At 41.8% G+C, this 26,203-nt stretch overlaps 1 protein-coding gene and 1 non-coding gene across 2 annotated transcripts in view; both read right to left on the bottom strand.

Moving 5' to 3' along the window:
• The window catches only part of LOC126299195 (organic cation transporter protein-like), a 352,718-nt gene that overhangs the window by 225,961 nt on the left and 100,554 nt on the right, over positions 1-26,203 (bottom strand). The gene's annotated exons all lie outside the window — the stretch shown is intronic.
• Trnar-ucu (transfer RNA arginine (anticodon UCU)) lies at positions 11,351-11,423 on the bottom strand. The gene has a single exon. It is a non-coding gene; the product is annotated as a tRNA-Arg (tRNA).

Here is a 26,203-nt window from a genome sequence, read left to right as displayed (position 1 = left end):
GTTTCTACATACCAGTTCTCACTCACTCTACAACCAAAGTCACTTTCTGAACTTCGCTTGGTTTGAGTTTGCCATCGCTATTTCTAATTGACGGTTGTCATTGAATTTGACGTAATTTTCTGTGTAATGAAATACAATCAGTTCTGTAGATTATCAAATTTACCCGAGATATTAAAAACTCTCCCGCAAGTGGTCCACTCTTTATGTTGATACAATGTACACTGTCTTACTCTTCCTCCTAAAGATCTGCGACGGGAACTTGGTACACATAAATAATAAGTCTAAAGGATGTACGTATTCTACAACTGCTGGTTAATTTTTGTCCCTTATTAACACTACTTTACTCGTAAAAGGTGAAGCCTGCCCCCGTATCACAACAACTGCAATCACTTAAAAAATGAAAATGTCTTTACCATAAGCTGAAGAAATGTTTTTAAGTGAGTGTAAGTGAAATGTGAAGAACAAAGTTCTCTGATCATACGAGTAATATCAACAGCAAAAAAATGGCTCTGAGAAATATGGAACTTAACTTCTAAGGTCATCAGTCCCCTAGAACTTAGAACTTAGAACTTCTTAAACCTAACTAACCTAAGGACATCATACACATCCATGCCCGAGGCAGGATTCGAACCTGCGACCGTCACGGTCGCGCGGTTCCAGACTGTAGTTCCTAGAACCGCTCGGCTACTCCGGTCGGTGAATATCAACAGCAGCAAAAAATGATGTAAAGGGACTAGAAATAAAAAGAACGCCAATAATGGTAGTTAGGTATAAACGCAAAATCACAAGCAAAAGATGAGAATATAGAAAAACGTAGATAAGGATATTAAAGGCTTAATTCCATACATAAAGGGCGAAGAAAATCTAATAATCATTGGTGATAGGAATGCTATGGTAGGGGTACGGAAAAGAAAGATAACAAAATGGGTTCGTGAGCAGGAATGACAAAGAAGAAAGACTAATGAGTTCTGCAATAAATTCTACCTTGTAATAACAAATACGCTGCTAAAAAATCACAGGAAGGGGTGTTATACCTTGGAAAAGGCTCAAAGACACGGTAAGATTACATCACGGTGAGACAGAGATTCCGAAATCAGAGAAAGAATTGTTGCGCGAACCCAGGAGCAAATATAGAGTCAGATCACGGTTTAGTAATGAAGAAGGGTAGACTCAAGTTTAAGAGAATAACCAGGATGAATCAGTATGGAAAGAATTGGAATACTGAAGCAGTGAGGAATCATGAGGTGCGTTTAAGTTCTCTAACGCTGTAGATACTACTACACACGCATCAAAAAAATTTTGCATCACCTTGGTTCTTAGAGTTCGCGAACCTGTACAGACAATTGGAATAGAGATCAACATAAACATCATTTCGCCATTTTTGTTGCTCATTAAAACCACACACTGCATGTTATACCACCATAGAGCGAGACCTTCAGAGGTGGTGGTCCAGATTGCTGCACCCACCGGTACCTCTTATATCCAGTAACACGTCCTCTTGCATTGATGCATGAATGTACTCATCGTGGTGGCCGAGCGGTTCTAGGCGCTATAGTCTAGAATCGCGCGACCGCTACGGTCGCAGGTTCGAATCCTGCTTCGGGCATGGATGTGTGTGATGTCCTTAGGTTAGTTAGGTTTAAATAGTTCTAGGGGATTGATGACCTCAGAAGTTAAGTCACATAGTGCTCAGAGACATTTGAACCATTTAAACTCATTGTGGCATACTATCCAGAAGTTCATAACGGCACTGTTGGTCCAGATTGTCCCACTCCTCAAAGGCGATTCGGCGTAGATCCCTCAGAGTGGTTGGTGGGTCACGTCGTCCATAAACAGCCTTTTTCAATCTATCGCAGGTATGTTCGATAGGGTTCATGTCTGGAGAACATGCTGGCCACTCTAGTCGAGTGATGTCGTTATCCTGATGGATGCCATTCTCAGGATGTGCACGATAGGGGCGCGAATTGTCGTCCATGAAGACGTATGCCTCGCCTATATGCTGACAATATGGTTGCACTATCGGTTGGAGGATGGCATTCATGTATGGTACAGCCGTTACGGCGCCTTCCATGACCACCAGCGGCGTACGTTGGCCCCACATTATGCCACCCCAAACCAGCAGGGAACCTCCACCTTGCTGCACTCGATGGACAGTGTGTCTAAGGCGTTCAGCCTGACTGGGTTGCCTCTAAATACGTCTCCGACGATTGTCTGGTTCAAGGCATGCGCGACACTCATCAATGAAGAGATCGTGATACCAATCCTGAGCGGTCCTTCGGCATGTTGTTGGGTCCATCTGTACCGCGCTGCCTGGTGTAGTGGTTGCAAAGATGGACATCGTCATGGACGTCGGGAGTGAAGTTGAGCATCAATCACCCTATTGCGCACAGTTTGAGGTGTAACCCGACGTCCTGTGGCTGCACGAAAAGCATTATTCAACATCGTGGCGTTGCTGTCAGGGTTCCTCCGAGCCATAATCCATAGGTAATGGTCATCCACTGCAGTAGTAGCCCTTGGGCGGCCTGAGCGAGGCATGTCATCCACAGTTCCTGTCTCCCTGTATCTTCTCCATGTCCGTACAACATCGTTTTTGTTCACTCCGAGATGCCTGGACACCTCCCTTGTTGAGAGCCCTTCCTGGCACAAAGTAACAATGCGGACGCGATCTATCAGCGATATTGAACTTCTAGGCATGGTTGAACTACAGACAACAAGAGCCGTGAACCTCCTTCCTGGTGGAGTGACTGGAATTGATTGGCTGTCGGACCCCCTCCGTCTAACAGGCGCAGCCCATGCATCTTTGTTTACACCTACGGGCGGGTTTAGTGACATCTCTGAACAGTCAAAGGGACTGTGTCTGTGATACAATATCCACAGTCAATGTCTATCTTCAGGATCTCTGGGAACCGGGATGATGCAAAACTTTTTTTGTTGTGTGTATAATGAATACTGCCATAGGCAGTCCTGTTGAAGAAGAATGGACATCTCTAAAACGGCCAATCACAGAATTTGGACTGAAAAATATAGATAGAAAGAGGGAAGACGTTCAGAAAAAGACAGGAATATAGGAATGTAAATCACTTAGGTATGAAATGAATGGTAAGTGCAGGGAACGGCTGCAGGAAAAATGCGAATATATCTGGAAGAAATGACTGTAGGAAGGAATAATACAGCATATAGAAAAGTCAAAACTTCCTTCAGTGAAACTGAAATCAAAGGTAACAACATTAAGAGTGCAAGAGGAATTCTACTGTTAAGCACAGAGTTGTGAGAGCAGATAGGTGGATGGAGTACGTTGAAGATCTCTACGAGGAGGAAAGGACTGTCTGATGATCTGACGGAGCAAGAAATAGGGGTAGATATAAAAGACATAGTGACTTTGCATTAGAGTCAGAGTTTAATAGCGCCATGGAAGACAAGTCATCAAATAAGCTGAAATGTATCAATAACATTTCTTCAGAATTTCTGAATCATTTGGGAAAGTGGCAGCTGAACGACCATTCAAGTTGGTTTGTAGAATTTATGAATCTAGAGGCATAGCATCAGACTTTGCGGAAAATGTCATCCACACAGAGATATGTCAAATCCCTTTCGTATCTTTTTACATTTCTTAACTGTCCATTGGCTTTTGTCACTTGCTAAACGTTTGCGAATGTAGACAACCTCTCGGAAAGAAGTATATCATTATACTCTTTAGGTTTGCATGTTTTATAATAATCTTGGTCCACACTTCAGACATCCCTCTTAATCCAACTAATATGAACATCCAGTATAACGACAAAGACGAAGATTAATAAGAGTAACATCGTAAGGTGCTGGCGTGTATGTCACTACTTGCACATTGACCAAGACGTCAACACGCTGTGGTTAAAAGTTTGTGGAGAACGGTATCCACCAGTAATTTTAGTGTCAGCCATTGCAGATGAGGAACAGTGCAGTCACCCTCATAGTTAGCACCTTTTAATAGAACATAGACAGATAACTTGCTACTCCTCTTAACAGGTCAAGGAGCAAGCAAGTCAGATCTTATCGATGCAACAGTTATTCATTAGTATGAGGTAATGTTCAGATGGCGGAGTTTCATGCGAGAGTCACGCGCATCTCCCGGCAAGGTAGCTCGTAAAAGAGCACTCACGTAATGTATACAGCAGAGCCTCTGCCCAGGGCGGTCACTTTACAAGCCTGGTAGGGGTTCGTCATGGTGTGTGTAACGTTACGCGTATTAAGGTGAGCTAATATGCCGTCCAGTGTTGGTACAAGGTAATTTGTTGTACGGCTAAGAACTGGCAGACAGCCACAGGGCCGCGTAGGTGCCTCGGCCGATCCAGAGGCAGGGACCGGTCCAGGGGCAGCGACCGTTACTGCGGGTGCAAAGGCTTGGCCGGAAACGAGGATATCCCAGTACGGGAATTTTGGCGCTTAAGACGACGGACAATGCTCGAAGAAATGGCGGAGTGTCAGCCTATGCAGAGCCGTTGTGAGTTTTCTAGACCAGAGCCGCTACTTCTCAATCGAGAAGCTCCTCAATTTGCTTCACAAGGACTGAGTGCACCGCGCTTCCCAACAGCGCTCGGCACACCAGATGGTCACCCATTCAAATGCTAGCTGATGATGGCTTCTCACAGCTCATTGAGAATCTCTAATAATTTACAGTCAAAACTAATAAACTAAACTCCGCCCGAACATGCCTCGCGAGACCGTAAGGGTACTGACCGACCGACTATAGGCGTCACTGGATGGGGATTTGGTGGGGCGTGATGTGAGCACACCCCCCTCCAGGCCGTTGTCAGTTTTGGTGACCAGAGCCGCTACTTCTCAATCAAGTAGTTCCTCAGTTTGTTTCACAAGAGCTGAGTGCACCCTGCTTGCCAACAGTGCTCGGCAGACCGGATGGTCGCCCATTCAAGTGCTAGCCAAACCCGACAGTGCGTAACTTCGGTAATATGACGGGAACCGGTGTTACCACTCCGGTTGTCAGAAAAATGAGGCGCATCCAATGACAACAATACTTTCATTATGTTTAAAACAAAAAAAAACTAACAATTCATAGTGAATAGGGTAAGGTGGGGTAAATCCGACCGGGCGGGTAAACCCGATCGCCCTCTATTTTTGAGAAACGGCAAAGCGGAGAGATTTCGAATTAGTGTTACCATGTAGAGCACTCGAAATAACGGAAATGTCTCCTTGACAGCTCTGCCGCATTTGACATTTAGACACAAAAAAATGTATTTTTGATTGTTTCAATTTAATTTTTGTGGAAATTGCATCACTAGATTTACTTTATTATATAAAACGGTCGCAAAACAAACGGTAAGTAATTCTGTAGTGCATTTAGTGACCTATTCAGTGTATGTATCGTTTTTGCTGGAAATTTCGTGTAAATTGTTTCTATGTGTGTTAAGCGTAAAATGGCATGATGGGGTAAATCCGAGCGCTAAATGGCGGGGTAAATCCGACAGCATATTTTCATCGTTTATGTGTATGGAATTAATTATTTATGGAAAGAAAGTGAATTTTTGTTTATTTTTAGGAAAATGGTACGAAATTACAAACGGAAAACAACAAAACGCCATCAAAACGATATTCACCTAGCAGTTGCTGCAATGCAAATGGGAATGTCTTTACGAGCTGTCGCTCGTGATTTTAACATTCTGAGATCAGCACTGCTGTTGCACTGCCGTGCAATGAAATCAACTTTTTTCAATTAAAATTTACATTCATTTAACTTCCAGTACATTTAGTACTCTAAACATTGCTATTTTGTTGAATACATTTTGTTCATTTATGTAAAAAATATAATTGCTTATAATTGTTTCCCAAAAAACCGTTCATTTATAACTATTTCTGTGCAAAATCAGCCAGACAAATAAAGAGTCGGATTTACCCCACCATTTTTGCAAACGGAAAAATGGACGTTTCTTAAAATACGGATATCTCAAAAACTATTGGTGGTATAATAAAAATAGTTTGCAAGCAGTTGCTCCTTTATATTACCTATAATTTAACATATATAATGTTAAGATCCGATCTCGGATAAGAGTTTTATAGCCACAAGAAATTACTGCGTCGGATTTACCCACCTTACCCTGAACTTTTTCACAATGAACCTTTGAATTAACAACTTTTAAATGCATCGTGTTATTTCAACATCTCACATGATAGCTATCGTCTTTGAAAGCTACATATCTGTATTTCATTTTTCATTGATTACGTCTTTCAATTTTTTTTTATTTCACAAACGTTTGTCCGGACTATAGTATTGCCCACTGTTACATAGCTAATAAATACGGCATGAGTATCTCACATTTTGTCACACTTGTGTAGTTTTTTAATCAGAAGTTTTCTATTTTGCCAGTAACTTTATTTAAATGTAGACTGCAAGTGCTATTGAAAAACTATGCTAATTTAAAAGTGGTCAGTTGCATGTGTTAGTGGGCAGCACCACTTAGAAGAGAACCAAAAGACACTTATGTCAAGCAGGCATAAATTATTGTTCAAGCAATATTTAAGGACACTGTTTTGTAGTTTATCATTAGCACACTCAGGCACGAAAGCTGGTTTATTTATTTATGAACCAACTATTGCTTATATTTATTGCAAATGATCTGGGTGTAACCGAATGTTTATGACATTTCTTAATTTAAATATTATTGAAATATATTAGTTTAAGCCAGGAAGCAATCATATTGTTGCAAGTCATGTCTGCAGAGTTTAGAATGATGTATTTCTGATGGGAATGTCCTTTAGCCAATGGGAAAGCAGACAGTAGAGGAACACTACGACAGAGACGTGGAGATGCACATTTCAAGTAAAGAATATATATTTCAAGAGGTCTTAATGTGTTCCAGAGTAGGACTCTGGCTCTCTCTAATTGTATTACACAACTGAGAATGGTTACAGTGTATTTGCCAGTATCTTGTGGACCCACAATACGTGCATTTCTTTTAACTGAGATAGTTTATTACTCTCTCTAATTGTATTACACAACTGAGAATGGTTACAGTGTATTTGCCAGTATCTTGTGGACCCACAATACGTGCATTTCTTTTAACTGAGATAGTTTATTACTTCGTGTATTTTCTGTTTATTTGAACGACGACTTTCACCATGTTCAGTTTTTCCCATTTGTGTAAATCTTTGTCACTACAGTAATCGAATTCCTCTGTCTATCATTTCAGTAGATAGTTAATCCCATTTCATTTTAGTGTAGATTAACCAAGGCCAACAACTATACTTATATCTGAGGGACATTGTTTCTTATGTCAACTTCGTGGTGAAAATAATCTTTTAAATAGCAGTTCCTGATCAGTCTACAGGCCATAGAACATATTCCTTTATTTTGTATCAATCATTTATGCTCAGGCATCAGGCGACTCTTGTATTGAGTCATGAGTAGCAACAAAACAACAACAGCTTACTTGCTTCTTCCCCTCATAACAGCTGACGGCTTTCATTTACCTCACCCTGACAGCTTACTTAGTTCCTCCCCACATATTCGTTAATACCCGACTTTTTTTGAATACAATCTGGAACATATCAAGATCACGTAAGCTGGTTGATGCTACAGTATTTCATAGCTGCCGACATGAGTAATGACAGAAGAATGGAAAAGAAAATTGAGCCATTGTTAGATAACAATCAGATTGGTTTTAAGGAAGTGTAGAGCCGTCAGAGAGGCTAATATGACTTTGTTCTCGAAAACGGAGCAAGACCTAAGAAAAATCAGGACATGTTCATAAGATATGTCGACCTAAGGAAAGCGTTACACAATGTGAACTGGCGCATGATGTTATAAATTATCATAAAAACAGATATAAGATACAGGGAAAGGCGGGTATTATGCTGTTCAATATGTACGAGAACCAGCAAGGAAAAATAAAAGTGGAAGGCGAAGAATGGTGTTCTCGGATTAAAAATGGTGAGAGAAATGGATGCAGACGTTCGCACCTATTGTTTAATCTGTGCATAGAAGAAGCAGTGATGGCAATAAAACAAAGATTCAGGAGTGGAATTAAAATTCAGGGTGAAAGAGTATCCATCATAAGATTCGGTGATGACGTTGCTATCTTCAGTGAAAGTGAGGAAGGTGAACAGAGGGTCTTTTGAATAGAATGAACCATATAATCAGTACAAACTATCGACCGAAAGTAAACCAAAGAGAGACATGAAGGATAGCAGAAATGAGACTAGTGATAAACTTAACAAAAAAAATAGGAAGTAAGAAGTAGAAATTAAGGAATTATGCTACCTTGTACGCAAAATAGCGCATGAAGGACGATGCTCGGGGACATAAAAACCAGGCAATCACAGCAAAAGACAGCATTCCTGTCGGAAAGACTTCTACTGGTATCAAACATTTCCCCGCTGAATCGGGGAGGAGAGGGACCTGCGGAAACATCGACAAGAAGATGGGACAGAACGACAGGATATGTTGAAATGCTTTTGCGCCACTTTCAGCTGTGATCTTTATTTATTTGTTGTACTGTTATACAATTCCTAACCTAGACCATTTTCAAGTATCTAAAACACAAGCTTAATATACGCAACGTATTAACATCAGTTAACAATTAAACATAAAATATGTCGGATATCAAGATATGCTACGAAAATTATAGCTTGCTTCACAGAAGATTTTCAATGGTACATTATGCCATACAGATTTTTGCTTCTGCATATAATTATCTACAGTTCATAGTTCTTGTGCTAATGATTATATGTAACTGTCATGAAGGTTGACATGTTTAGCTCAGTTATGTGAGCACCTCACTATTAATCATTTGTTGCACAGATATTTATACTAAGCAGACACATATAGACAAAAGTAATGTGTAAAACGCACATTGATAGCGCATAACGAGAGTTATTCTGTCATACAGGGGCAAAAGTATTAACCGCAATTAATTAAAATAAGTTGTTTCTAAAGAAAACAAAAAAATCACGCCTCCCCCCCCCCCCCCCCCCCCCGATTTAAAGAACACACAGCAATAAGTGACAGTTGCCGCTCCACCTTTGCTGCACGCTTAAAAGACGCCAACCACAAAACACGTAGTAGAATATTAATAAATTACTGGAGTTTCTGCGCGTAATGCAGAAACAACGTCATGGATGTGATGGAATACTGAAATTTATATCCATCTAAAGGACCAGTCGGAAGCAGCTATAAACGAACAAAAAGAACTACGCAGCGGAAAATTTCTCGATGATTTTACGCCAGTCCTGCGATGATGCTTAGCAGAGCCATAGAAACCACAGTCATTGCTATAATCATGAATATGTAGAACCACAAGACAAAGAAGATTACGTAACAATACAATAAATGATGGCAGTCATATTCTCAATTCATAATATTCATTCCCTTTCCATTACACGGCTATAAAAGCTGAATTTTAAACTTTTATAAGCTCAGATGGTAAATTGCATACACTGCTTGTATTTTAATTCAATTAATATTAATACTCTTACCTCCATATGACCAAAACACTCGTTATGCAGTGTGTATGTAAGTTGAATTTATTAACTTTCTGTATTTGTGTTTATCATAAAAACGACGTGCTCCCATAACAACTGAGCTAACGTTTCCAATTTTATGACAACTACATACTCATCAACGAAACAAAGATGAACGCCAATTAAACACAGAAGCAAAAACTGCAAAACCTAATGTACCACTGACATTCTTCTTTGAAGCAAAGTATAATTTTCCTAGCATATATTGAAATCTGATACACTTTTTGTTTAATTCTCAACTGATTTTAATATACTGTGTATATGATGCTTCTATTTTAGATACTTGAAACTTGTTTAGCACCGAAGTTGTTCAGTAGTACAAGAAAATAAAAATAACAGCTCAATGCCTTACGAAAGCATTTAAACAGTGCATCGAAGCTGCGGACATAGTATCAGTGAAGATTGTAGATAGAATGACGGCTTTCCTAGCGGGAAGGAGAGCCGGTCCCCGACACGAATCCGCCCGGCGGATTTGTGTCGAGGTCCGGTGAGCCGGCAAGTCTGTGGATGGTTTTTAGGCGGTTTTCCATCTGCCTCGGCAAATGCGGGCTGGTTCCCCTTATTACGCCTCAGCTACACTATGTCGGCGGTTGCTGCGCAAACAAGTTCTCCACGTACGCGTACACCACCATTACTCTACCACGCAAACATAGTGGTTACACTCGTCCGGTGTGAGACGTTCCCTGGAGGGTCCACCGGGGGAGGAACCGCACAATAACCCTTGGTTGGGTGTGGGGCGGCGGAGGGGTGAAGTGGACTGCGGTAGTCGTCGTGCGGATGCGGACCACTGCGGCTGCGGCGGGGACGGAGCCTCTGCGTCGTTTCTAGGTCCCCGGTTAACATAACATAGATAGAATGTGTGTTAAGACATCAACGAATAATATCCATGGTGCTCGAGGGAGCTGTAGAGGGTTAGGAACTGTAGAGCAATTACAAGTAAATCAATACGACACTCGTTCAGGTTGTTCGTTGATCCGTTCACTCAATAAGCAATTGTGTCGGCTATTAAATGTTGTTATAACACAATTAAATGAATACCTTTAGCTGCGTACAGGTGATGATATACGTCAACGGGGACAGTTGAAAATGTGTTCCCCGACCGGGACTCGAACCCGGGATTTCCTGTTTACAAGGCAGGCGCTCTATCCATCCTTTTTCTATCTTATTTTTGTTCTATATTGTTCATTAACTTTGTTCGTGGCGGACGTCCGACGACACTCGTTCAGGTTGTTCGTTGATCCGTTCACTCAATAAGCAATTGTGCCGGCTATTAAATGTTGTTATAACACAATTAAATGAATACCTTTAGCTGCGTACAGGTGATGATATACGTCAACGGGGACAGTTGAAAATGTGTGCCCCAACCGGGACTCGAACCCGGGATTTCCTGTTTACAAGGCAGGCGCTCTATCCATCCTTTTTCTATCTTATTTTTGTTCTATATTGTTCGTTAACTTTGTTCGTGGCGGACGTCCGACGACACTCGTTCAGGTTGTTCGTTGATCCGTTCACTCAATAAGCAATTGTGCCGGCTATTAAATGTTGTTATAACACAATTAAATGAATACCTTTAGCTGCGTACAGGTGATGATATACGTCAACGGGGACAGTTGAAAATGTGTGACCCGACCGGGACTCGAACCCGGGATTTCCTGTTTACAAGGCAGGCGCTCTATCCATCCTTTTTCTATCTTATTTTTGTTCTATATTGTTCATTAACTTTGTTCGTGGCGGACGTCCGACGACACTCGTTCAGGTTGTTCGTTGATCCGTTCACTCAATAAGCAATTGTGCCGGCTATTAAATGTTGTTATAGCACTGAAATTTAATTATAAAATGTAGACATCCCTGGTGGGGATCGAACCCACGACCTTTGGATTAGAAGTCCAACGCGCTATCCACTGCGCTACAGGGACAGCTTTTCAAAATATGTGTGAAATTTTATTCGACTCAACTGCTAAGGTCATCAGTCCCTAAGTTTAAACACTACTTAACCTAAATTATCTGAAGGATAAACACACACACACACACACACACACACACACACACACACACACACACACACACACACACTCATGCCTGAGGGAGGACTCGAACCTCCGCCGGGACCACCACATTCCCAACTTACTGTCCCGCACTACTGCACTCATTACTCGCAGCTTCATCGATTCCCGTAAGAGTTCGGGCAATGTGTGTGCATCCGCACAGAAGATGCTCAAATGGCCGGTGAGCCATAACTATATATATGAAGATGGTATCTGTTTTTTCGGACATGGGGCAAGACAGGGATTGGAATACATTCAACAAATAATTCAGGACGCTTTGTGTTTAAGTGATGCTCTAAGATGATGTGGCTGACACGGGGAAGGATTTCGTGGCGGGACACATCAAAGCAAATCAGAAGATAGATGCAAAATAAGTGGAGCAAATGGATGACTCAGTGAAGAGAACACTGGGCTCCTGCTGAAGAGGAATGCGTTCGACAATCATAACGCAAGCTTTACACGGTATCTCTGAATAACTTACGGAAAATGCTGAACAGCTCCTTAGATATGGCCACGATACATTTCATTCCCCATTGTGCTCTATTTATGACGACATCAATGATGACGGGAAGATGAACCAAAACCTACGTGTCTTCCGACTGCCGTTGCATTTATTCTTCGTGTAACTTTGTCCTCCTAACTCCCAGAATCTTATTTCTTTATTCGGTTCTGGCTAAAAGTCGAAGGCGCAATCACGATCTTTTCTGGCGAGAAGTTTCTCGTGAGAAGCCATATTAAGCCCGCAGCCGCCCGATACACTTCTTCGAATTCAGTGGCCGTGCGAGGGGCCGAAGTTATGGACGGCAACAGCGTAAGTTGGCAGGCGCGCCGGTTTTCTGCAGGCGTAGGACACAGCAGCGCAATGGGCGTAAAAGGTGAGCACACAGTGACATCCGCGGCACACTTAACCCATCAGCGGGGGCCTTGACACGCTCACCAGGCCCCAGCGGCGGGCCTCGCCAGCAGTTCAGCCCATTCGCTATTCAATAGCAGATTGCTGTGGCATCCCTCCAAGCGCCATTAGTAAATGATGAACGACCTCGCTCTAAAAGTACCTTGTGCCCAGGAAAATAAAGTGCCTAATGAACTGTTGGAAATACGTTTCTGGGTTTTTGTCACGTGGTCGGTGACTGGTGACCCGCAGATATTCGCCAGTGAAAGAAATTAAGAAATCCGTTGCGCCATTAGATCTCATTTCCACGACGATATGTAAAATATTTTCCAACTGAGATATGTGACCTAGAACTAGGCTATATGAGGTTGGCAAATTTAAGTAAACTGAACAATTGATAGTTAAAACGGAAGTGATATTCTACATCTACATCTACATCTACATATTAGCACTATTGAAGAGGATATTCACCTATTCTGCACATACCTAATATAGTAAATGTTCAGGAGTAGAGTGCTAAGTCATTCGGAAAATGCCAAAAAAATCAGCTTTGTTTTTATTATTAAACGATCTGTCTACTGAGATACAACAAATAATTATAAAAATTAACGGCGTTATAGCACCCTTGCGATAACTGTGTAATGCAATGAATTCGTTTGAAAATTTAACGGGAATATACATATTCGATACACCAACATTTTACCTTACCACATTACAGTTCCGTATCTGTTGCTACGGAGTAGTACCCTGACAAAGGCGGAAAGTGATCTATCACACAGTACCCAAGTTATATTGTAAATGTTTATTAGCATTAAGGGCAATGCTTTCAGCGGTGGAGCCACAAATGAATGAAAACACGTTTCAATTTCTGTAAAATGCACTAGGAATGCCAAGCAAGTCGTATTTACGTGTTCCGGTAGTGGGGCCGGCCTGAGTGGCGGAGCGGTTGTAGGCGCTATAGTCTGGAACCCCGCGGCCGCTACGGTCGCAGGTTCGAATCCTGCCTCGGGCATCGATGTGTGTGATGTTCTTAAGTTAATTAGGTTTAAGTAGTTCTATGTTCTAGGTTACTGGTGACCTCAGAAGTTAAGTCCCATAGTGCTCAGAGCCATTTTTGAACCGAAGTGGGTGTGTTCAGAATTTTCAGAACTTTGTGTTATTTCTGATCTAGAAGCAGTCATGGTACGTATCAATATCAGTTCGGTTACCACATCGAGGTTTCTTTCATTTGAATTTTTACGATGGCACGCGTGTTTTCATGTAAGGTTTTTCACATGTTTATGTTAACACCTCACAAAATAGAAACGGTCGTGATAGCATACATTTGATGTATTTGGCACATCAGTCGTGTTCCCTGAATACTGAGCGAGCATTGAGTACGTTTTTGATATTGAATTTCACCTTAAATGCTACCTATAACGCTGTTGGAAAATGGTATCTGGAGAGCTCAAAAAAATACCGAAATTTATCAACCCACTGTTGTCCAGAAATTAAGTAGTAGGAAACTACAAAAGGCTGGGCTTGTGGCTAGAATGGAACCCAGCGTAATTCCTTAGAAGGCATTTGAGGGCAGTCTCCAAGCAACAATACGACTGGGTCGACCTCTCACACGGTGGAAAGATGACATAGAGAAGAACGTCGCAGCATTGGGAATCTCCGCAGGCTGGAGAGAGACAGCGAGAAATAAAAGTTTTAAGTAGATCCTTGATGCAGCGCTTGGTCAACAGGTTCTGTGATCGCTGAAAATAAGTAGGTAAAGCCGCAAGAAGCAGACAGCAACTAACTGATTTAGCACCAGTGAGGAAAGATACGCTGCAAGGACCATAAAACGTTGTATCGTTATGTTCCTCGCTCAGGATGTTTCATCGTGTCGTTCTAAAAGAACACCCATTAAAAATCTGACTCTCCTCAACAACACTGAAGAGCCAAAGAATCTGGTATACCTGTCTAATATCGTGTAGAGCCCTCGCGAGCACGCAGAAGGGCCGTAACACGACGTGGCATGGGCTTGACCAATGTCTGACGTGGTGCTGGAGGGAACTGACACCATGAATCCTGCAGGACTGTCCATCCGCAAGAGTACGAGGGGGTGGAGATCTCTTCTGAACAGCACGTTGCAAGGCATCTCAGATATGCTCAATAATCTTCGTGTCTAGGGAGATTAGTGGCCAGCGGAAGTGTTTAAACTCAAGAGTGTTTCTGGAGTCACTCTGTAGTAATTCTGGACGTCTGGGGTGTTGCATTGTCCTGTTGGAATTGCCCCAGTATTGGTCATCTTGTATGGCAACTCATAGAATAAAGCGTGATTGCGTTTTTCTAGTGAGCTCACACTTCACGGTGAAATTTTATTCACTTTCTTTTGCAGCCTCTGGTAGTCTTGCTGGGATTCGACTTCTGTTATGACGACCATATTAAGAATACGACACTCTTACCCGTTCTCACGCACTGCCTTGGTGTCGACGGTGTTTAATTACTTTAGCGTCCAAGATAGAGATTTCGGAACCAGATTTTAAATTTTAAGACACTACCATGGGAAGATGTGGACTCTGACAATCTTTTGACTATGAACTGTCGTTTAAAACTAAAGAAATTGTAAAAAAGTAGGAAATTAAGGAAACTGGGATTTGGATAAGCAGAAAGAGCAAGATGATGTTGAGAGTTTCAGAGGGTGTGTTAGGCAACGATTGATTAGAACAGGGGAAAGGAATACAGTTGAAGACGAATTGGTAACATTGAGACATGAAATAGTGAAGGTTGTTAGAGATCAAATAGGTAAAACGACTTGGCCTAGTAGAAATCCTTAGGTGACGTAGGAGATATTGAAATTAATTAATGAAAAAGAAAATATAACAATGCAGTACGTGAAGCAGGCAAAAGGGAATACAAACGTCTCAAAAATGAGATCGATAGGAAGGGCAAAATAGCTAAGCAGGAGTGGCTACAGGACAGATGTAAGGATGTAGAAGCATTTATCACTAGGGATTAGATACATGCCTCCTATAGGAAAATTAGAGAGACCTTTGGAGAAAAGAGAACCATAGCTAAGCAGGAGTGGCCACAGGACAGATGTAAGGATGTAGAAGCATTTATCACTAGCGATTAGATACATGCCTCCTATAGGAAAATTAGAGAGACCTTTGGAGAAAAGAGAACCACTTGTGTGAATATCAAGAGCTCAGATGGAAAACCACTCCTAAGCAGGGAAGACAAAGATGAACGATGGAAGGAGTATACAAAGGGTTTGCAAAAGGGAGATGAACTTGCAGGCAATAATTAGAAATGGACGGGGATGTAGATGAAGGTGATATGGGAGACATGATACCGTGGAAAGAATTTGTTAGAGTGATGAAAGACTTAGATAGAAACAAAGCCCAAGGAGTAGACAACATTCCCTCAGACCTACTGACAGTGTTGGGAGAGCCAGCCATGACAACTTTTCATCTGGTGTGCAAGGTGTATGAGGCAGGCGAAATACCCTCAGACTTCAAGAAGAATGTAGTAATTCCAATTCCAAAGAAAGCTGGTACTGATAGGTATGAATATTAGCGAACTGTCAGTTTAATAAGTCATGGTTGTGAAATACTAACACCAAACTAGAGTAGAAAGGGTCTTAGAAGCAGCCTCGGGGGAGATCAGTTTGGATTCCGGAGGTGCGTAGAACACGCGAGGCCGTACTGACCTTACGATTTTCAGAATACAGGTTACGGAAAGGCAAACCTACCTATACTGCATTTGTAGACTTAGAGAAGTCGTTTACAATGTTGACTAGAACACTCTTTGAAATTCTGAAGGTCGCAGGGGTAAAATATAGGGAGCGAATGGCTGTTTATAGCTTGTACAGGAACCATACGGCAGTTTAAGAGTCGAGTGGCATTAAAAGGAAGCAATAATTGAGAAGGGAAACGGAGTTGTAGCTTTTCCCCGATATTATTCAATCTGTACTCTTAGCAAGAACTAAAAGAAACCCAAGGAAAATCTGGGTAAGCTATTAGTGTTCAGAGGGAAGAAATGGAAACTTTGAGTTTATCGATGACATAATTCTGTCAGAGACAGAAAAGGACTTGGAAGAGTAGTTTAATGGAATGGACAGTGTCTTCAAAGGTGGATATAAGATAGAGATCAACAAAAGGTAAACAAGGATTATGCAATGTAGTCGAATTAAATCAGGTGAAGCTGAGGAAATTAGATTAGGAAAATGAGACAAACTTTTGCTATTTGGGCAGTAAAATGACGGATGACAGCAGAAGCAGGGAGGATATAAAATGTGACTGGCAATGACAAGAAAAGCGTTTCTGATTGAGAAAGATTTCTGAACATCGAATACAGATTCAAGTGTTAGGAAATCTGAAAGTATCTGTATGGAGTGTAGTCATGTATAGAAGTGAAACGTGGACGATGAACAGTTTAGCTAAGAAGAGAATTGAAGCTTTTGAAATGTGGTGCAACAGAATAATGCTGAAGATTAGGTGGACAGAACACGCAACTAATGAGGAGGTACTTAATAGAACTTGGGAGAAGAGAAATTTGTGGCACAATCCGAGTAAAATAAGGGATCTGTGGATAGGACACATTCTGAGACATCAAGGGACCATCAATTTAGTACTGGAAGGAAGTGTGGGAGATAAAAATCGTAGGAGGAGACTAAGCGATGTATACTGTAAGCAGATTCAGAAGGACGTAAGTTGTCGTCTTCTGTTTGTTGATATTACGAAGATTGTTTGCTGAGATATCATCTGAGTTTTAGTGGTATGCTCTGGCTCTGCCTGTATGTAGAAAAAAAGGCCGCAGAAGTAGCAGCCTCATTGTGAAGATCTATCTTGTGTTACGTATTTTTCACTTCTTGATTATCCCTTAGTCATTCGTTATCCAATTTTAACGCTACGAGCTACCCTGTCAAACTTCTTGAAACACTACTCGCTTTGAAACCTTGTTCTCAAGTCAGGGAGGGATAACCGATAAAACTTAACGATTTTTCCAGTTCCTCCTAAACAAACTGAGTATCATCATAGAAATAAAGAGCAGGTTCAAAGCTCCGAGTGTGCTGCGGTGGATCATCTCGCACGTCAACATGTTGCGCCTGCAGGCAGAGGTCCTTTCTTGATGCTTTTGCGCGAGTGCGCAGCTGTCACTTACTGAAACTGGCAGCTACGCCAGTGGGTGGGCGCCGGCAGCAGCACGTACGCGCAGACAAGCTCGGCAGTCTAGCTGATGAGAGCAACTCTCCCGGCTGACGCAGCAGCCTCTTCACTGCGTCCTCCAAAGTTACCGCGGCTGGCACACAGGAATGTTTGTGGTTGCATCTTACTGGTGCACGATAACGCCTCGAGGCCGATGATGCACAGCCAGTGCATAACGATTGACGTAGTAATGGAACTTCGCCTTAGCAACAACGCACCGAACTGAGAAACGCGACTTTTATTAATAAATTGAACATAGTTGCTGACTCGTTGGGACTGCACACGTTTTTCCAGAATCTTCAGTTCTCTAAACATACAGATTCTCATTTCTGGAAAAACTCGTATATTAATATTACATGTATTCCAGTTTCATCTGACGATCTACAGGGTGGTCCATTGATCGTGACCGGGTCAAATATCTCACGAAATAAGCGTCAAACGAAAAAACTACAAAGAACGAAACTTATCTAGCTTGAAGGGGGAAACCAGATGGCGCTATGGTTGGCCCGCTAGATGGCGCTGCCATAAGTCAAACTGATATCAACTGTGTTTTTTTAAACATGAACCCCCACTTTTATTACATATTCGTGTAGTACGCAAGGAAATATATTAGTTGGACCACTTTTTTTCGCTTTATGATAGATGGCGCTGTCATAGTCACAAACATATGGCTCACAATTTTAGACGAACACTTGGTAACAGGTAGGTTTTTTAAATTAAAATACAGAACGTAGGTACGTTTGAACATTTTATTTCGGTTGTTCCAATGTGATACATGTACCTTTGTGGACGTATCATTTCTGAGAACGCATGCTGTTACAGCGTGATTACCTGTAAATACAACATTAATTCAATAAATGCTCAAAATGATGTCCGTCAACCTCAGTGCAATACGTGTAATGACATTCCTCTCAACAACGAGTAGTTCGCCTTCCGTTACGTTCGCACATGCATTGACAATGCGCTGACGCATGTTGTCAGGCGTTGTCGGTGGATAACGATAGCAAATATCCTTCAACTTTCCCCACAGAAAGAAAACCGGGAACGTCAGATTCGGTGAACGTGCGGGCCATGGGCCATGGTATGGTGCTTCGACGACCAATGCACCTGTCATGAAATATGCTATTCAATACCGCTTCAACTGCACAAGAGCTATGTGCCGGACATCCATCATGTTGGAAGTACATTGACATTCTGCAATGCAGTGAAACATCTTGTAGTAACATCGGTAGAACATCACGTAGGAAATCAGCATACGTTGCACCATTTAGATTGCCATCGATAAAATGGGGACCAATTATCCTTCTTACCATAATGCCGCACCATACATTAACCCGCAAAGGTCGCTGATGTTCCACTTGTCGCAGCCATCGTGGATTTTCCGTTGCCCACTAGTGCATATTATGCCGGTTTACGTTACCGCTGTTGGTGAATGACGCTTCGTCGCTAAATAGAACGAGTGCAATAAATCTCTCATCGTCCCGTAATTTCTTTTGCGCTCAGTGGCAGAACTGTACACTACTTTCAAAGTCGTCGCCGTGCAATTCATGGTGCATAGAAATATGGTACTGGTGCAATCTATGATGCTGTAGCATTCTCAACACCACCGTTTCTGAGGTTCCCGATTCTCGCTCAATTTGTCTGCTACTGATGTGCGGATTAGCCACGACAGCAGCTAAAACACCTCCTTGGGCATCTGCATTTGTTGCAGGTCGTGGTTGACGTTTCACATGTGGCTGAACACTTCCTGTTTCCTTAAATAACGTAACTATCCGTAACGTCCAGGATACCGAGCAGCATACATAGCACACGCCCGTTGGGCATTTTGATCACAACAGCCATACATGAACATGATACCAACCTTTTCCACAATTGGTAAACGGTCCATTTTGACACGGGTAATGTATCACGAAGCAAATACCGTCAGCACTGGTGGAATGTTACGTGATACCACGTACTTATTCGTTTATGAGTATTACAGCACCATCTGTCACAAAGAGAAGAAAGTGGTCCAACTAAAACATTCATATTTCTTTACGCACTACACGAATATGTAATAAAAATGGGGGTTCCTATTTTAAAAAATGCCCAGTTGATATCCGTTTGACCTATGGCAGCGCCACCTAGCGGGCCAACCATAGCGCTATCTGGTTTCTCCCTTCAAGCTAGACGAGTTTCGTTCTTTGTAGTTTTTTCGTTGATGCTTATTTCGTGAGATATTTGGCCCGGTCACTATCAATGGACCACCCTGTATATTGCAGGAACATGATTTACAAGTTTTGTGTGCGAATTTTTCTTACTTATGACGCCTTTGGCATAGTATGCATAATGACAAATACAGTTAACAGTATTTCATATGGTAAGCTGTTAGCGTACGACTGTAATGTGTGTGTACTGGTCATAGAACGGATCAGACACCAAGAAGGAATTCTAACTGGAAGCAAAACTAAAAAAAGTTATGCGAGCCAGTGTCGTACGTGTAAGGGAGAAATGATCATCACGATAAAATAACAGCAATCAGGGCTCGCACAGAAAAAATTAAGTGTTCGTTTTTTCCGCGCGCCGTTCGAGGGTGGAACGGTAAAGAGACAGTTTGATGGTGGTTCATTGAACCCTCTGCTAGGCACTTTACTATGAATAGCAGAGCAATCACGTAGACGTGACGGGAAAATACTATTGATTCGCCAATACATACACAAACACCTGTATGAATCAGTCACCCGTTGTTTTAGTGGCACACAATACTTTTGACTTTAGATGGACTGTTTTTATCAGTGGGGTACCATAAACTCGGGCCAGACCAGATTCGCTGATCTGCACACCCGCTATTACATTCGGTTAGCCTATATCATTCAAGATTGACCCATCAAATACATATCTTAAATGTATTGTGAATGAATTTTTGCTTTAGAAATGATATATTGCACCTTAGATATTCAATACGAGTGACTAAAATTTCTTGATATTTTCTTATTCCTAAGATCATATACACGAATTTTATCAATATTATTGGCTGAAATGGCTCTGAGCACTATGGAACTTAACATCTGAGGTCATAAGTCCCCTAAACTTAGAACTACATAGACCTAACTATCCTAAGGACATCACACACATTCATGCCCGAGGCAGGATTCGAACCTGCGTCCGGAGCAGTCGTGCGGTTCTAGACTGAAGCGCCTAGAACCGCTCGGTCACTGCGGCCGGCATCAATATTATTACACGAAAAGAATACATGTACACCTCATTTGTCAATACAGGTACCTGACGGTCGAGCGCAGAATACGGAATACCAAACAACTTAAATTTTGTAACGAAAATGAATATCAGCCTTTTGATACCAGCAATGATAATACTAATATCTACTCATATGAATGAACAGAAGTAAACACTGCAGATGACATGCTGTGACAGAAGTTAATCACACTACAATGTCAGTGTTGTGCCTCCTGTGAAATAATCTGTACACTAGATTGCAATGAAGCACCCCACCGACAAAGCATACTGCTAGATGTGGAGAACTCAACATCGATGTTTAAACAAACAGCAACAAGGTAATTCCTATTACGCAGGAGACAATTTTTGAGTTATATACCAAATGTGCTAAGTTGAATTCACGTAAGCCACTTACAAGACCTCTTAACCTCACTACAAGCTGGGGCCTTGTAGTCGAATCCAAATTCTGACAGACCAAGATGCCCTATTAACATCCATATGGCCGATGCCACAACTAAGGGAGGAAGAAAGGAGCTTTCTTGCAGAAGGACGATTACATGCAAATGTTTTTGAAATTTAAACCGAAGCTCTATACAATTTGCAGCAGAAGGATGAAGATCACGAGGAATATTGAAATGGCCTGCATCTCAAGATACGATTGGAAGCTATGCACCACTAATTACAGGTGGGCTAAGTCACATATTTCAGATGGTAGGGAAAAGCGACTTCAATATGGGAAGAGTTGGGAGAAGTATAATTCGAGTGCGTTCTCCTCTGCTTGTTACGAGAGTCACCCGAGTCTCACTTGCCTATCGCCAGTATCGAATCTTCCAGACACTGTCACATCGCTCACTATGCTCTGACTAGTGCAAATTCGAGATATTGATAAATGGAACTGAAGCTGGAGGGACATCATCCTATTACCTGTAGCCACAAATGACATCCTCAAACGTGAGTGCCCATTATCTGTATAATCTCAGCGGACACTGTTCTCCTTGCAACACTGGAGAAGTGCTTAACTAGTATCATGCAGTTACGTGAACTTCCACTGCTGACTTACATCATGGCAATGAAGTGGTATGTCTGTGCCAATTGGCTGTATGTAATAATCATGAAGCTAGGTGCTCCAGTGAAGTATAGCCCTTTCTTTTACTTCTTCGTGTCATGTACACTGTGTTCGCCGTCTCCTTCCAAGATGACAACATCTCTACTGGCCCGCTACATCACCTGATCTCAATTTCATAGGCAATATCTGTGACTATCTGGAACAGGATGCAACCTAACGACCAGTGAATAACTTCAGTTTAACGTCGCGCACCTGAAGAAACTTTTGGACACACTCCGTCAGGAAATTCAGACCAGTATCTAGGATATAACCATTTATGTGATATTAGAGTGATGTCTCCCGTGCGGTGACTCATTTTCTGTCTAGTGAGCTTATATTTGCATCCGACCTGGTTTCAGAACTTATGGTGATAGCTTTTTGTAAAATTTTTATGCCATGAGTGCATACAATTTTCAGTTTTACTCTATTTTCTTTCAATTTATGTGCTTTATAAAGGGTGTTCCAAAGCTATGGAGGCAATTTTGTGGGCGGCAGAGGATCCTAAAATAACTATTTTAGAAATAACGAACGAAAGATCGGTAATGAATATTTCAGTTGGTACGAGATCTAGACTGAGTGACACGTGGGTGGCACGTGTTGGAATACTGCTTACTTCTGATAAACAGGTGCGTGCTACATAGACTTAACGCGCGAAAAGCTCTTTTGAGTAGTAAAGTGTTGAGAGTACTATTGGAGGCGTAAGTACACTCCTAAAAACAACTTGTACAAGCAATAGTGCCAAATATTTTTGAACCAGTTATTCAGTTCTTCAATTGCTTATGTTGTAGTGTACTGAGACTGGCGATTGCCACTTCCAGCGGTTGCTATGAGCCTCATTTGTTGCTGAAAGGTTTAAGCTATGTATGTCAGTTACAAACTAAGTATTTCATTCTGACCTGTAATTTCTTACATTGAAGTACTAAGTTTAGGTTCCTCCTCTATCATTCTCTCAGTTTTGACGAAGTTTTTGAGACATCCTGTCTTCTAACCCAGGACACAAACACATTCATTTTGACTTCCTTGTGCTGTCTTGAAGCATGATAATTTGCCAGTCATCCCAAGGATGACAATCGGTGTAGGGATTTTAGGACTCGTTTGATAATGTGGTCTCATGAGAAAGTCGGGCGGAACCTACGATGGGAGCTCTTCGGGCTGTCTAAAATTCTGGTGGCCCTCGGTGACTCGAGTAGATGCAATGGAAGGCAAACGTCGTCAATTGACAGATTTAGGCGTTGTCAGAGCAGCCATTTGAAAACTTTTTGGTTTCGGTGCCGATTCACATTATCCAATAGGCATTGCGAGAGTTGAAAGGCGGTGATCGCGCGACGCAGCAGCCACGGCAGCCAGCTGTGTTGTCCATTGGCGCAACGTGTAAGCACAAACACGAGCTCTGGAGCTGTTTCAACTGGAGCAACAATAGGACGCAGCCTTTGACACAGGATGTAGTAGGCGGGGCAGCGTCCTTGGCTGGCAGCTGTGACGAATACCGCTGAAGTCCCCCTCTTTACTGGTGCAGGAACGCAAGCGCTCACATAGGCTGCCGTTCATCAGTGAACCCCTCACCCACAATCATCTCCATCTGCTGTTTGAATATTCATACCATCCCAGGCATATTGTAACGTACTTGCAATTCGATAACATTTTTCTGGCAAAGGGAGCAAGGTATAACCTACTTGCTGTTATTTAATCTGTCTTCCGTAACAAGTAGAGCAGGCCCCGTTGTCGTATCGCTGCTGAATCTGACAATCCAAGTATAAGCTTACAGTTACCATTATTTTATTCGTTCACTTTAAAACAACTAGTCCGGGCATGGGTGTGCGTGTTTGTCAAATGGTTCAAATGGCTCTGAGCACTATACGACTTACCTTCTGAGGTCATCAGTTGCCTAGAACGAAGAACTAATTAAACCTAACTGACTTAAGGACATCACACACATCCATGCCCGAGGCAGGATTCGAACCTGCGACCATAGCGGTCACGCGTTTCCAGACTGAAGCGCCTAGAACCGCACGGCCACAACGGCCGGCGTGTGTTTGTCCTTAGGATAATTTAGGTTAATTAGTGTGTAAGCTTAGGGTCTGATGACCCTGGTAGTTAAGTCCCATAAGATTTCACACACATTTGAACATTTTTTTAAAACAACTGCATAAATATCTGCTAATGATCCCTGTTTGAAAGTTAACGATGCCTTTGCGCAATGGAAATTTTCAACTGTATACATTATTTAATCTGATTGCTTTTCACATAAAATGTGACTGTTTCGGAGCTGAGCTGAACTGCAAGCGCAACTTATAATTCCTGCACCATGAACACAATACTGATATAAGTGTCTTTAACCCTTTCAGACCTTCTGGCTACAATTGTGTACATTAATGTTTGCTGTGTATTAGCTGCAACAGAAATATTTTTCCTTAATGGAAACCTCATGTCCACATTTGTGAATGTTCAAACTTTCCATCGTGCACAAGTGCTGCTACCTGTTGGGCATAACTATAAAAATATGAACAAGTGAATGTAGCACGGAAGCGGTAGGTAAGCTATATTTCACTGTATAATTGAATATTATTATTATTATTATTATTGTTGTTGTTGTTATTTTACGTGGTAATTATTTAATAATCAACTTATGTATTACAATAGTGAATATTTCAAAATTAATTATTTTAGTCCGTAAAAAGAAACTAATTGTACAAGGTATATTCTGAAAACTGGTACATATAGGTGTATAACTCTTGCATCTAAAATCAATAAATCACCTAAAAGCATTACAGCATGAAGATAAATTTTCCTTCCTCCAGAAAAAATTCATGTTTTAAGGGGGTTACAAGTCGTCATCGTCTCCAGAAATCGGTGGTAGCCCTTGTAAATTAAACTATATGTTCCTTAGTTTCCTTGTGACGGTTTCTAGCTGTGATACGTTGCCCCGAACCTTTCTGTATGTGAATTAGTTGTCACAGGACTGTTAAAAATACAATAAATATCTATAAGCACTTCCTTTTATTAGTCTCACTAGGATTTCACTGAAGTTGTGAGGCCAACTGCAATTAGAGACTTTGTTACCTGAATGCGCCACTTCTATTTATTGAGTCAAAATAAACTTTTTCACAGCACTGTAAACACACATCAGTTCCCTATTATAATATCCTTATATTGTCTTTCCTCTTTCAATTAACCTGTTAATCACAATCAAATTAGCAACTCCTCTGTCCGGCCGCATACGCCGACGTGTGCCTCTGTTGCCTCCCACGTCGAGCCCGCTGACACCTGCTGTCCAGCCCTTGTCTCTCGTTCTTCACCCCGCCCCTCGTGTATACCATCCGAGGAACGCTTCTGGTCGCGTTCAGACTCTCTGCATATCGACTGCCGCATCATCCACATTATGCGTCCGGATGATCCGACTATGTTCAGTAATCATTGGTAGCAATTCTTTTTTCGGATTGGTGCATATTTCTAGATCGCTTCTACTGCGTATGGAGATTTGAATTCAGTATTGTTTTGTATCATACTTTCCACATGAAAAGTTCTGTTGTATTTATGTGCATAAAACACACTGGTGTGCAAAACATAAGGACGAAATTACCCTTTTTTGATGTGTCACTACGAAGTAACATAGCTCGAAGAAACTTGAACCATGTAAGTAGTAAGAACTGCTGCAGTATAGTACAGAAGATAAAAAAATCCGCCATGAAACGAACAGAAATCAAACTTTCATTCAAACGCTCAAATGGCTCTGAGCACTATGGGGCTTAACATCTGAGGTCATCAGTCCCGTAGACTTAGAACTATTTAAACCTAACTAACCTAAGGACATCACACACATCCATGACCGAGACGGGATTCGAACCTACGACCGTAGTAACAGCGCCCTTCCGGACTGAAGAGCCTAGAACCGCTCGGCCACAGCGGCCGGCTCAGCAGTTGTCAACCACGACAGTGGAGATGGAACGCTCTATCACAAGAACTCCTCACCAACCTTGTAGCCAGCATGCGAGCACTTTGCAGAGAATGCATCGAAGCCCGTGGTGATCACATATCCAATTCAGAACCTTTTCCGCCTTTATAAACGTCCAGGGGGCCATCATGAATTACAGTGACTCGAGTGTAATTATTGTCTTCAAATGAAGGTGTAAATTCTGTTCGTCTCATTGTGTATTTCTTTCAGTTGCCTTCTGTAATATGCTGTGGCAGTTCTTTTTATGTATGGTCCTAGTGTCATCGAGCTATGTTACTTAGTAGTGACAACATACGAAAGTTACTCTCGTTG

The sequence above is a fragment of the Schistocerca gregaria genome, chromosome X, assembly GCF_023897955.1.
Source record: "Schistocerca gregaria isolate iqSchGreg1 chromosome X, iqSchGreg1.2, whole genome shotgun sequence".
Classification (NCBI taxonomy): Eukaryota; Metazoa; Arthropoda; class Insecta; order Orthoptera; family Acrididae; genus Schistocerca; species Schistocerca gregaria.
This window is presented reverse-complemented; position numbering and strand designations above follow the sequence as displayed.